This window comes from Ciconia boyciana, chromosome 4, assembly GCF_034638445.1.
Source record: "Ciconia boyciana chromosome 4, ASM3463844v1, whole genome shotgun sequence".
Lineage (NCBI taxonomy): Eukaryota > Metazoa > Chordata > Aves > Ciconiiformes > Ciconiidae > Ciconia > Ciconia boyciana.
Window position 1 is genome coordinate 30,751,667 of NC_132937.1, and position 12,587 is coordinate 30,764,253.

Below are 12,587 nucleotides of genomic sequence, written 5' to 3' on the forward strand. Positions count from 1 at the left end.
AAGATCTAGAAGTCTCTACAGTTAGTGAAACAGATATTCAGCACAAAATGGCACTGATCCACACATAGTACATTTCAAATGTCACCTATTTGGAGCACTACAGACAACAGGGTTTTCCCTCCTTCTACATCTGAGTTGAGAATGGTCTAGCTGGAGACCTCTGCTATGGCCAGATGCCTGCAGCACAGACCCTCAGCCATGTCTGGTGCTTTCCCTGACAAGTCTCAGGTGCAGAGAGTGCACTCACTCTGCTACAAAACAGACACTACTGTTAGAGCTGTACCTGCATCCGACCACAGAGAAAACATATAATGTTAAAGCAACAGGTCAAAGATAACATCTGCAACAATCTACTCAAAAACAAAATAAATAATTTTCCAAACTGCTTTATCACCAGGAACTAGGTAAACTTTCAGGAATGTCCAAAGTCTAAGAACCCCAAAACAAGACCCAGGGTATGACATATCAGTAGGGGTACATCACTTGGCAGCCATCACCAGTGAATAAACATTAAAGAGCTTAAAATTCAGTTTGACATCCTACTGTTACTGCATGATGTGATCAATAACAAAATCTATAGTACATCTGATAGACAATTACCTTCCTACTGTGCCTTGCAGGGTGACAATAAACAAACAAACAAATCCACCCTAAAAGCAGCAGAGGAAGAGGAAAAATTAACAAACTAAAGACCACAGGATCAGTTTCAGATGATCCCTAAAAAAAGCCACCCTGGGGTAAACAGACAGGGAGAGACAAGTTGTGAAATCTGTAAGGCAAAGGTGGTAAGGAAGAGGCAGTAACAGCCACAGCGACACCAACCTCAGTGTTCACAGAGCTGAATGACACATCCAGAAAGTCCTTATCCACAAGATAAGGAGAGACAATCAAATCAATATTTTAAAAATTCAGACTACTGTATTAATGAAAAAACGGTGCAATCACATCCAAGCCCTATCTCACTTGCAGTTTATTATTTTATACATGAATTTTAAAATTAATATGGAGACCAAATCAAACACAGGGTAAAATGAAAAAATCCTGAAGCACACAGCTGAAGAACAATGCACTCGGTGCAGTGACTACTATTAGAACACACTCAAAAGGGAGGAGAAGCAGCAGACAAGACTTTTCAATGAAGCCATACGCAAGCAGATGATCTGCTACCAGCAGAATTCCCAAATTCACCTTTTCTAATTAAATTTGTCTTCACTTATCAGATGGAAAATTAGGCCTGGGGAATACTAATTGCTACCGATTTGAACTTTCTTATAAAAGAACTACATTTATTTGCTGCAGTGAGATTATAAAATCAAAATCCTTGCTGGCACAATTCAACCAACTTCAACAGAATTATGCTGTCAGAAAACTTGACACACTGTATCTCTCCCTCCATAGAATACATAGAATAAATAATTTATCCAACAATAAATTGTTGGATTTTGTTATTAGTCACCCCATTCCCTTAATTGGTTAGTATTTTGTCTCTTTGGAAACAGCAGTCAGCATGATAGCTTTTCCTCACAAGAACCATCAACATAATTATTTATTATTTCCATATATTATCTTAAATGAACCTAACACAGGCAAACTATATTTTGTCCTAGGGATTTCAAATGAGCCTAAGGATCCCTGCAGACTGGAACACCTTTGTGTTCATAGGCAGCCCCCCACTATTCTTACTGGTGTTTCACTATTTCCATGTTCTACCATTATGTGAAATAAGCATCAAAAGTAATTAAGTATGTTAAAATATCCATATAGCAATAAAACGGCATTTTGAACAGGGATTAAAAACATGCATGTAATGTCTGCAAGAATACATATCATCCAGTTCTGCAAGTGAAATTAATCATCATGTTTATATGAAAAAGAAAGAATACGCGCAGGGGAAGTACAAATGTCATCTGATTGCTCCAACTCTCTCTCCCAACCCTGCTCACAGGGAACTGGATGATACTCCAGCTGAGACACCGTAGATGGGCTGCCAGCAGCTTCCATCAGTATTGCCAGCACTGCCACCACAGATGAAGCTGTGCCAACGGAAGTGAAACCGGGAAATCTGATGGCTACGGGAATCAGCAACTTAACTTTCTGTGACCACTGTAAGACATAACCCAAGCATCTTTCCAGATAAGAATGATAATGCAAAAATAAATAGTTCCATAGCTGGGCATATTCACTTCCCTTTCAGGTTTCATATTCCTTTATGAGTCTTTTCTGTAACACGTCCACAGCCTAAGCCTCCATGAGACATGCATGAGAGCATTCATATTAATAATTAAAAGGACATGTGTGAGTTTTCTTCTTGTTCTGCTCTCTGTCTTATTTATCCTTCTGTTCTTTCTTCTCTCTGCTTACCTTGCCTCAGGCTTTATTTTGTCATGTACAGAAGAATCCCTGTAAACATCAAAAAACATGATATGGCATCCCATCCAAAAGACACAAAGTCTAGCAAAGCATAAGGAGGGAACTAATCAGGGCAGACCACCTTCTGCACTTTTTTTAATTAGCAAACCAAAATACTCTGGTGTCATTTAGACTGCCTTGATCACATGTGTTCATTTTAAATCTTGACTTCATCAATGTGCTAGAAGATAGAAAATGTTTACGTCTTTGCTATGCAGGTAAAGAGTAACTTCAAGAGACCATATGGTCTGAGTTCCCTCTTCTGGGAAGGCTCTGATGCATGATTCAAAAATCCTTTCATTGTTTCAAGAGTTTCACACTATTAGTTTTCTTCCTGGGTATAAATGTTCTTGCAAATCTTGTCTGATTGCTGACAATGGCAGCAGAATGAGTAAATTCAATCATTTCTGAATACTGGTTTATCTGCAAGTATGCCCAGAACATAAAAGCTGTTCTCTGCTATGATTCACAAGAGCCTTCTGCCATTCCTTTTGGTATCAGCACTCATAGAATCAATGGTCATTTGTTTCACTTCCTTCTGTAATTTACATCTACTTTTCCCTTTTTAAAGTAGTTTGATTTATTTTTGCTTATGGAAATTCAGCTACTCTTCTATAGTTTTATCTCAGAATTTCTGAAGGCTCCACAGAGAGAAAAGGAACCTCACAGGTTATGGACTTCCAGTAAGAAAGATAAAGAATTCTGGTTCTTGACCAAAAATTGGCAAGGAAATTAGAATGACACAACTATTCATGCCAAAACACTTGAAACTAAAAAAGCCTTTCCTTTGAGTATGTACCCTTTAACCTATTTCTGCAGCCTAATTAGGTCCTTTATGATATGTGAAATGTTTTCTGCTGTTTTAGTTTTAAATCTCAGTTTTCATAAAACTAAGCTATAACCAGAAATGACAATATAATTCCTTATTATGGGAAAAAAAATCAAAAATGTACACGTGTGGGTGGGTGAGAAAGAGACTCAGGGGGAGAGAAAGCTTAAGAAAACCTATGCATTTTTAAGTAGCTTATTTTTACACTGGCTTTATTAAATCTCTCTATCACTATCTTAATTATCTTAGTACACTTCAGTTCTTCAAACTGAAATACTAAAAATACCCAGCAGAAGATAAGTAGAATAAAACGTTACAACTGGTCAAATGTCCAAAACAACAGAAGAATGAAATCAAATTTAGCCCCTTAGATGCTCAAAATAAACTCATTAGAGCACTTCTTCACTTCACTGCTGGAAGAGTCAGGATGTCACTGCAAAATTCATTGTAACATTTATAAAATCATAGGAAGTTTAAAAAATTTAAAAAACACAATAAGGGCTACGAGGAAAAGTTACATGTGTCTGGTTCACTCAAGATCACAGAAACTGTGATCAACCATTTCCCATGGCTAATAACAAAAAAAAAGTCAGTCTTAATTTTAATTGTTTAGACTGAATTTCACAAAAAGCTTTGACATTGTAAAACAGTGGAATACACTCTGAAAACAGGTCACGGGAAATTAAAAACACACCATACAAACTTATTGGCCTACAGGAAAGAGCAAAGCAGGTTACAATTTACTCAGTTCTGCCTGCATGCAGGGGGATGAAACAGACCATCTTCTGAATTCAGTTCTGTCCTTTTCTGACTCTAAGATCAGCCAGACCATGACATTTCTACTCCTGCCAAACTCCTATGGTAATGAAATGACAGTCAGTCAACAGCCATCCTGAAGAAGGGACTTTTACAACAACTTCAAAAAGCAAGCAACTACCAAGTAATCTGATAAAGCCACATCTTGGTCAATAATCACCATGTTATGCTCCCATTAGACTTGGAATAAATGTCTTCATAAGCATACTGAGGGTCAGGGGAACCATAAAAATCTCTAAAGTTCAGATCTGTTAGAGAACCTTTAGCCTAGTGAGACTAATCTGGGTCACACTGAAGGTCCATTTAGTCCAGTAACCCTTCTTCTTGGCAAAGAATAGGAGCTTAAAAGACAGCGTGGTACTTCTGGTTATATTCTCCCAGCTTCTAGCAATGTGCAGTTTTATGATGTCCTCAGTCAGAGGTTGAACATAGACCACCTTGCTTCATAGCTTCTGATGGAACATGAACTTGTCTAATAGTTTTCTTGGAACCCAAAAGACTCTATCATTGCATTTCTACAATTTAACTAGTATGAAAACCATTTTTCATTATCTCTTGTAATTTTGCTGTGTGTTTCTTTCTCTTTGCAATACAGGAATAGCACGCAGCTGTTCTTTATTTGCCCGTTCCATACCAATGAAGATCCTATGTATCTTCGTATTTTTCCCTGGTTTCTAGTAGACTGTTATCCTCTGTGAACACCACAGAGAAAAACAGTGAGGTGTGTTGCCAATATGTCATATCTGATCATTAGGGAAGCAAAGCTGACATAAATATCCTAGGTTTGCCTCCAGGTTTTTCACCATGTGGCTACAGATACTTATAAATTAGGAGCCCCTGCTAGATTACACTCATTTCACTTTTGTTTTCTCTGTTCTAAATCTCAATTACCTCCACTTCTAGTTGCCTCAAGCTTTATCTGTTCTCTCACACTTCTCTGCACCTGCTGCCTGTTTCCTCCAACCACCCCTTTCCATTCCACACATTCAACCTCTTCCTCCATGCTGCATGGTTGGCAGCAAAGAAGAAAACAGACTGCACTAGATTACCTGCTCTAGGTACTCATGCATAGCAGTTCTGGGATAACAACTGCAAAGAAAAGAGGAAGCATACTTGGTTATCTTCAAAAACTATCTATATGTAAAGCTGTGTGCATGCATTAAAGAATATGAGAAATTTAACCACCAGCCTCTGAAAAAGTTCTACCACATACATAGAACTACACTTCTTCAGACATTTTTAAGCTAGTCACATTTTAGCACAGCCAGGATACACGATATTCTTAAGTTTCAAGAACATATTCAAAGTCAGAAGATACTGAAATTTCTCAAAGGAATAATCCTAAGAAAATAACATTCTCAAAACAATGTATTTTCACCTTTTTAAATTTTTTCTGATAACTGGGCAGTCTTACCCAAAATAAAAACTCATTTAGGCAGACTCACTTAAATCACAATAGAAGTGATTTTACGAAAGAGTACCTACTTCAACAATAAATGCCTGCTACAGCTGTGCCTATAACTACATACTGTAAAAATGTATTCTGTAAGTATAAACTGAAACTTGCAGGTTTTTCCTCAAGACATTCGCAAAGTAGATAATGAAGAAAAAAGCAAAGTCTGCTAACTATTATTGGTTACTGAAGTTACTCCATTAACTTGATGGAATTGCTTGTTCGATGATTTGCACAAATATGTCTATATAATTCTGTATGCACCAAAAACTGAAAGTGCTAAATGATAGCTGTTTTCTTGCTTCCTTAAATTCATTCATTTGGATTTTACACTATTTTTCTACTGTGAAATTACCTGAGTTAAAAGTAGGAGAGATTACTTTAAGATCCAGCAACCTACCAGTCCCACTATTACCAATGAACCTCCTGCAGCAGGGACACCTAAGGAGTGATTTCTTCCTAAATCCTTCTTAAAATGTGGTTGTTTTGATATAAGCCATCAGTGAACTCATGCTGGTCATGATCACGTTTTGTGACTTGTGCTTTCTTGATGAAATGAGGTGATTTCATAGTGCTCAGTGCTTATTTTTACTATACTCAACTGGATGATAGTAGTGACAACAAAAATGGGCGCATAATTATGGTCTTACCTTTTAATTATAAAGTGCTCAATTTGTATTCTGTACCTAAGTTTTTAACACAAAATGAAACATAACCACCCAGACGGAATACAATATAAAATTGCCTTATCAGATCTGGAAAAGGGAATTTTGGAAAACATTTTTTTAGATTACATTACATAATTATTTTTCAATCAAATAATTAAAATAATGGGAGAGCCAGAAGAAAACAAACAAAAGCCCCGCAATCAATGAACATAGTCTTCATTTGTTAAGGGCTAGCTAATGGCAAAAGAACCTGCTTAACCTGTACTAGGTACTTCTGCTGAATAAGGTAACTGACCACATCCCAAACCCTTCCACTCCAGAACAGAATAGCTGCTAACTATGTTAACCCTACTGGAATGATATCATTTAACATTTTTGCAAACAAAATGTACATTGCTTTAAATATATTATTCCATACTTCATTGCTTATTTTCAACATACATTAGATTGAAAGCCTTTGAACTGATTAGACGGTAAAAATAAGTAACTGACTTTTTTATTAAAATTATTCACATATTATCAAGAAGAATCGAAATCTAAAAAAAAATTAGCTTTAATCTCAACAAAAGATTTTATTTTCTTACTCATATCAGAGAAATGACAAAAGAAAAGAGACTGAAAGAGATCTCATCTCCTATGCATTCAAAGAAATGTAACTTAAATGTCTAGAGATAAATTTAAGCTTTACTTTCAGAAATTAACTAAGAGGAATTTAAGTACTGAAGGTAGAGGTAGAAAAGTTAAAAAAAAAAATTAAAAAAAAAAAAATCAGAGATTTAATTGCACCATCCAAAAAGGAATTCTTTGTATTTTCTAGGCTATGCAAGTCCAACTAAACCACCCTCAAATTCAAGGAATACCTGTAACTAAGGATCAGACCAGAGCATGCTAAGCAGGAGACATATAGGAAGGTAATCAGGGTAAAACAATATATTAGCAGCTATTTTGTAACAAATTATGTTGCTAGTTCTTTCTGGTAAGAAAAAGAAACCCCGCAAGTATCTCAATAAAGGGGACGAAAAGACACATAATCTTGAAATGGCACTTTATGTGCACACATGTATTAGTTATCCTCCTTCTTTCAGAAGTTCATTGCAGACAGTGGTAATTTACAAAGATTTCTGGAAGCTACTTTACATGCTACCACTTTCTTTCTCAACGAGGGATCAGTGTGGTCCATTTCACCTTCAAAATTATAGCAGATATCCCCAAACCCCAAAATATTCAAGGTCAATAAAACTTCTCCACAGTGTTAAGGAAGAAGGTAGTCAGAGTTTTTTTCAAGGAAAGGATTGAAAGAAAGAAAACAACTGATGGCAGTAAGTCATGTGGCTTAGAGACTTTCAACAGATTAATCAGAAACCACAGGAATGTGGGTATCAAGAGATTTTAAGTAAAAAAGTTAAAGAAAAATAAAACTTTTCTTACACTTAATCATTATCCTTCCTGAAAGCTGCCTGGAAAGGAGAGCACTAGACATGCATGGAAATAAAAAATAAGAATAAAGTGCTCCACAGCCTAATGAGAAAATTCTGATTTCCTTCCCTCTAGCAACAGTGAAAAATTGTCTTTAGCACACCTGATATTCAAGGTCATAACAAGTATGACCGCTAATCTCCTGATCATACCAGGTTTTCTATTCTCTCTGTATTTATTAATCAGGAGGAATAATCACTGAAGCACATCAAGCCAATACCAATTGGCTTAAAATTCCCAATAGAACTCTTACACAACTTATTTAAACTGTTTTTTATATAAACTGTTTGTTTGGTTTTTTACCCCTTCACTTCCCAGCCCCTTCAAAATAGAAATACGTTAATAATAGGTTTCTTTGCTGTCTCTGATTCCTCTGAATTGTTGAAAGAAAAATTCAGTGCTCTCATAAACCTTCACAGTCATTCAGCAATTTTTGTTCTTCTTGTGTCTGAAAGTCTAGACGATGTCTTGAAGTGGGTGGTTCAGTGGCCAACTTCATATAACTCATCTGGTTCTCCCCTTTCCCATAAGCCTCCTGGCAGATGTCTAAATCGGATACATTTGGTTAGCGTATGTTCAACCTTGATGGAATCTGATGGAATCCGTCACAAGCAGCAATTCATTTGTACTTGTATGATGACTCAATTTAGTCCCTTAAATCTGGAGTTTCTTAAAATTCCAAATTATTTCTAATTTTGAATGAATGAAGCACATCTACCATCACATTTCTGTAAAATTTAAGACCAAAACCATGTAAAAATAGCTTTTCTCAATGAAGGAGAAACTGAGTGCATACATAGCTCAGGAAAATCAAGGGATAATCTACTTCGGTGTGCATGAAGGGACAGGAGTCTTTTCTGGTGGCAACGGCAAACAAAATGCACATAACCCTTCCTAAATGCCTTACAGGAGGTGACCAAATACCACAGCATCAAGAAGGTGCTGCTGTCCAAGCTAGGAAGCCTGTTTCTCAGCTGGCCTCATCCCAAGATATTATAAAAGCTACAAGACTTTTCAAAATACACACACACGAAAAAAAAACAACCAAAAAAAAACAACCAAAAAAACCAACAAAAAAAACCCCAACAGCACAAAGTAACAGAAACAAAGGTGCATAAGAACTCACCTAATTCACTTAAAAGAACAAGGGAGAACCATGAGACATCAGTATAACTTCCATAAGCCTGGAATTCAAATAGGCAAAAATTCTGGCATAAAAATGCAAGTATCTATTTTGAAGGTATTGTGGGGAAAAATGGTACCTGAAACTATTTTTATTGAGAAATTTAGTTTCCTTAAAAAATTAATTCCTAGATGTGTTTGTATCTTCATTTGCTGCTCTTGATGCTCAGAGTGTCTGAGAAATTCGGCACGTTGAGAGCCTGGGGGCACAAGTGCTCCTTAGTGCATTGCTTACACAGCCAGTTGGCTACATACCTCCCCCGTTTTGATCAGGAATATATCCCAGCTCTCCTCTTTGCTTTTCCCTGCTTCTTTCAACAAGAAGAAAAAACTGATATAATACATTTGACTTATTCCAAAGGTTAACAAAAAAGAGTAATGTGCCTGTTTTTCTATAATAAAAAAACCAAAACACCTGTTTAAACATGAAGTTGTTTTAAGATTTGTTTAGCTATCGCTTTCTCCAGCTTAATCACAAGTGGCAAACTAAGGAATTTAGTATCTAATTCATGGGAATATCAATGGGACTGCATTTCCACACACCGGACTTCATGAGCGTGGGTTTTCTATAAAGCAATTTAACACCATTTTGGAAAAAAACAGAAGACTAGGCAACTTTCAAAAAAACTCCAGGAAACTGTTTGGGAGACAGAAATAGAAAACTACTCTGTGGTCTTCATCCATTCTTTTACCATCTTCTGCAGCCTGAAAAATCAGCACGATTTGAAGTCAAGACAGTCTGGGTGTCTCAGTCCTTTACTTCTCTTTAAATCCTCACTTTCTTCACTGAATAATTCTATCCTATAGCATTTTCAGGGAAGGATGCTGCAAGAGAAAACTAAAATCTGAGCTATTGATTCAAATGATTACTCCAAAACTCTCACTGCAGCAATACTTACAAGGCTGCAGCTTTTCAAATCTCAGTATTTTGACCACCTGAAAAAATGCATTTGTTTCATGTCAGTAGGCAATTACTCACATTGTGAACTTTTTGTAAGATTCTCAGTCTGAATGTCAAATCTTTCTCATTTTGTACTAGAAATCTCCATCAGACATGTTAATAGCACAGAAAACAAATTATTGCTTTAAGACACATAAATAAAAGTATATATGCATATAAATTCCTTGAATCGTGGCTAAAAATCTCTCTGTACCATCTTTTCAGTGATATAATAATCATGTGTAATTTAAAATGCAAAGACTGATAAATCATTGATTGATTGATTAACACATCTTACACACAAAGCAGGGCATAAGAATTATCATTAATTTATTGTACATATTAGTACATACAATGAAAAGTTAAATCTAGAGTATTTTAAATTCAATTAATTTTCAAATTCTCATGACACAGGACATGAGTACTGTTAATGAAATATACTTCAAAAGCACAGTATATCAGGCTTTCTACAAATTGTTAAGAAAAAAACTAAATTTAGCTTTAGGAGCAAACAGAGGCTTTCCATCAGTTTCCCCAGCACACTGACTTCCTGGCAATCTGCAGTATCTACTGCTCAATCATGGACTTGCTTTAGCTTGTTCTTTTTGAATGTCATATTTGTTCTTAACATATGTGACAAGGATAAAAGGATTTTTTTTCATTGAAGATTATATTCACATCTGCAATGAATTTCTGAAGCTGAATGCTGACAAAGCTAATGATACTCATTCAAGAAAGTATCAGTTTAGAAAAGAATAAAATATAGGAGACAGATAAAAGAAAAACAAATTCAAATCTTCCAGCACAATGTTGTGTGTAGGTCAAACTATCTGAACAGCAGTCAGCAACAGTTTGATCTGATATTAATTTTAACCACTTAACATTCACTACTCCAGCAATGAAGTGCCAAATCTGAACCCACATAATTAGGGGTTATATATATATTTTTATATAAATATATAAATATATATAATAAATAAATAAATAAATAAAATAAAATATAAATATAAAAGAAAAGCAACCATAGGAAAAAAAAGCCACAAAACCACATTGCTAAATTAACAATTAAAGAAGTTTATTCCCCTGAAAATCAGGAGCAAGTTAACTAAAAAGAACTACCTTATGAACTCCCTTCTTGTCCAGTCTATTCCAGTGCTTCTCAAATCATCATAAGATGGTCCGCACAACAGCTGTAAAAATGTTTTGGTTTTCTGTTCTGTCTTTTAATAAATGCACACACAGAAGCAAGGAATCAAATACAATGAAAGGAAATAAAAACAACAAAAGAGCATTCAAGTCTGGGGGTGGGCTTCTTTTTGGCAAACTAAAATTACTGTGGCAATGGTGTGCAAATGTTTCTAGGAGTTGCTTTTCCAAATCAGTACTAATAGTCCCTGGATTTCAGTTCCAATCCTTCTCTGACTTGTTCTTTAACCTTCTATGACTGGTGCCGTAATAGCCACCAAACTGCTTTTTAACATTGCTGAATACTGAAGCAGAAAAGTCACTTCAGCCTTCTTTGTACTCTGCATTGGTAATTTTACTTTCTTCATTGAGTGGTCAAGTATCAACGTTCTTGGTCTCCCAGCCCACTATGTATGTACCTTTAGAAAGATTTCTTGATACTTTCAAGTCTTCTTTATTTTGTACTGGGCTGGAGATTTCTGAGTTTGCTCCTATGAGCTTAAGCTTTTTTGTTTGTTTGAGGGTTGTAATGCTTAGCCTCAGACATCTGACCTTGGTCTCACTTTCCATCACTTTTCTTTTCTGTGTTTGAGATTGCAATGATTGTGATCAAGGTCAAACTCCTACTGCTCTTCCAATGCTTTTTCCATGTTGGAAAAGTTTATTCTCAAGCTCTTAACGCAGTCTTTCCCTAACTTCATTTCTTCTTAGCTATACCTCCCAGAAGCCTTCATCTACCAAGTCTTTGAGCTCATGAAATCAGTCTTCCTAAGAGGCATTCCTGATATTTTGCCATTTTGCCTTCTATGCTTTCTAAGGATTATGAGCTTGCATTTTATAGTTACTCTCCCACAAGTGTTCACTCAAATCTTTCATCTAAGGTTCCTTTGGGAAAGGATATTGTAATGTCTATACTCTATAATTGGGTTATCTAAATTCAGATCCACAAGCATCTCTGATTCAGGATTTCGCCAAAACCTAGGCATGTCAATCCAATCATGCAGTCAAAAGCCCTGACTAACCACCTAGATGTTTAAGATGCAAAGACTGCCATACTTATACTAATAATATATAACATATATATTTTGCATCTTTTATACTAACATATTATGGCAGCTAGAATTCTACTGTCACTTGTGCCAAAAGATGCTGATAAGGTGGCAGGACTAAGCAGCTCAGTGTCCATCTTTTGCCAAATGGCATTCTCAAACAAAACATTCCCCCACTGCAGATCCTTGGGACACCCCCTCAGCAACCATCCCCTGAACGCACATGGAGTGATCACTGAGCATTAAACAACACTGAAAAAGGCTACAGCAACACAACAGCTCAGTGGTTACAGCATTTGCACAGAAGGACCTCAATTCTGTATACTTCTTGGCCTCAAATCCTGATCTGTGGTTTCCCTGAAACACATCCTAATGCAAAGTCTGTGCCCATCCCAAACCCAGAACCACTTCCTGTACCAGGGTTCAGTTTAGAGTTCCATGGCTGGGGCATGCAGGTAAGGAAAAAGATTCTTTTAGATTATTTTTCCACTTTAAAATAGTACTTACGGGCTTTTTCCAGTAAACTGTCACTGTGCAAAAACCTTGAAGAATTCCTCAGAACAGAGCTATGCATCTGAGG

At 36.2% G+C, this 12,587-nt stretch overlaps 1 protein-coding gene across 1 annotated transcript in view; it reads right to left on the reverse strand.

Moving 5' to 3' along the window:
* The window catches only part of OXCT1 (3-oxoacid CoA-transferase 1), an 84,869-nt gene that overhangs the window by 40,352 nt on the left and 31,930 nt on the right, over positions 1-12,587 (reverse strand). The window lies entirely within an intron of this gene.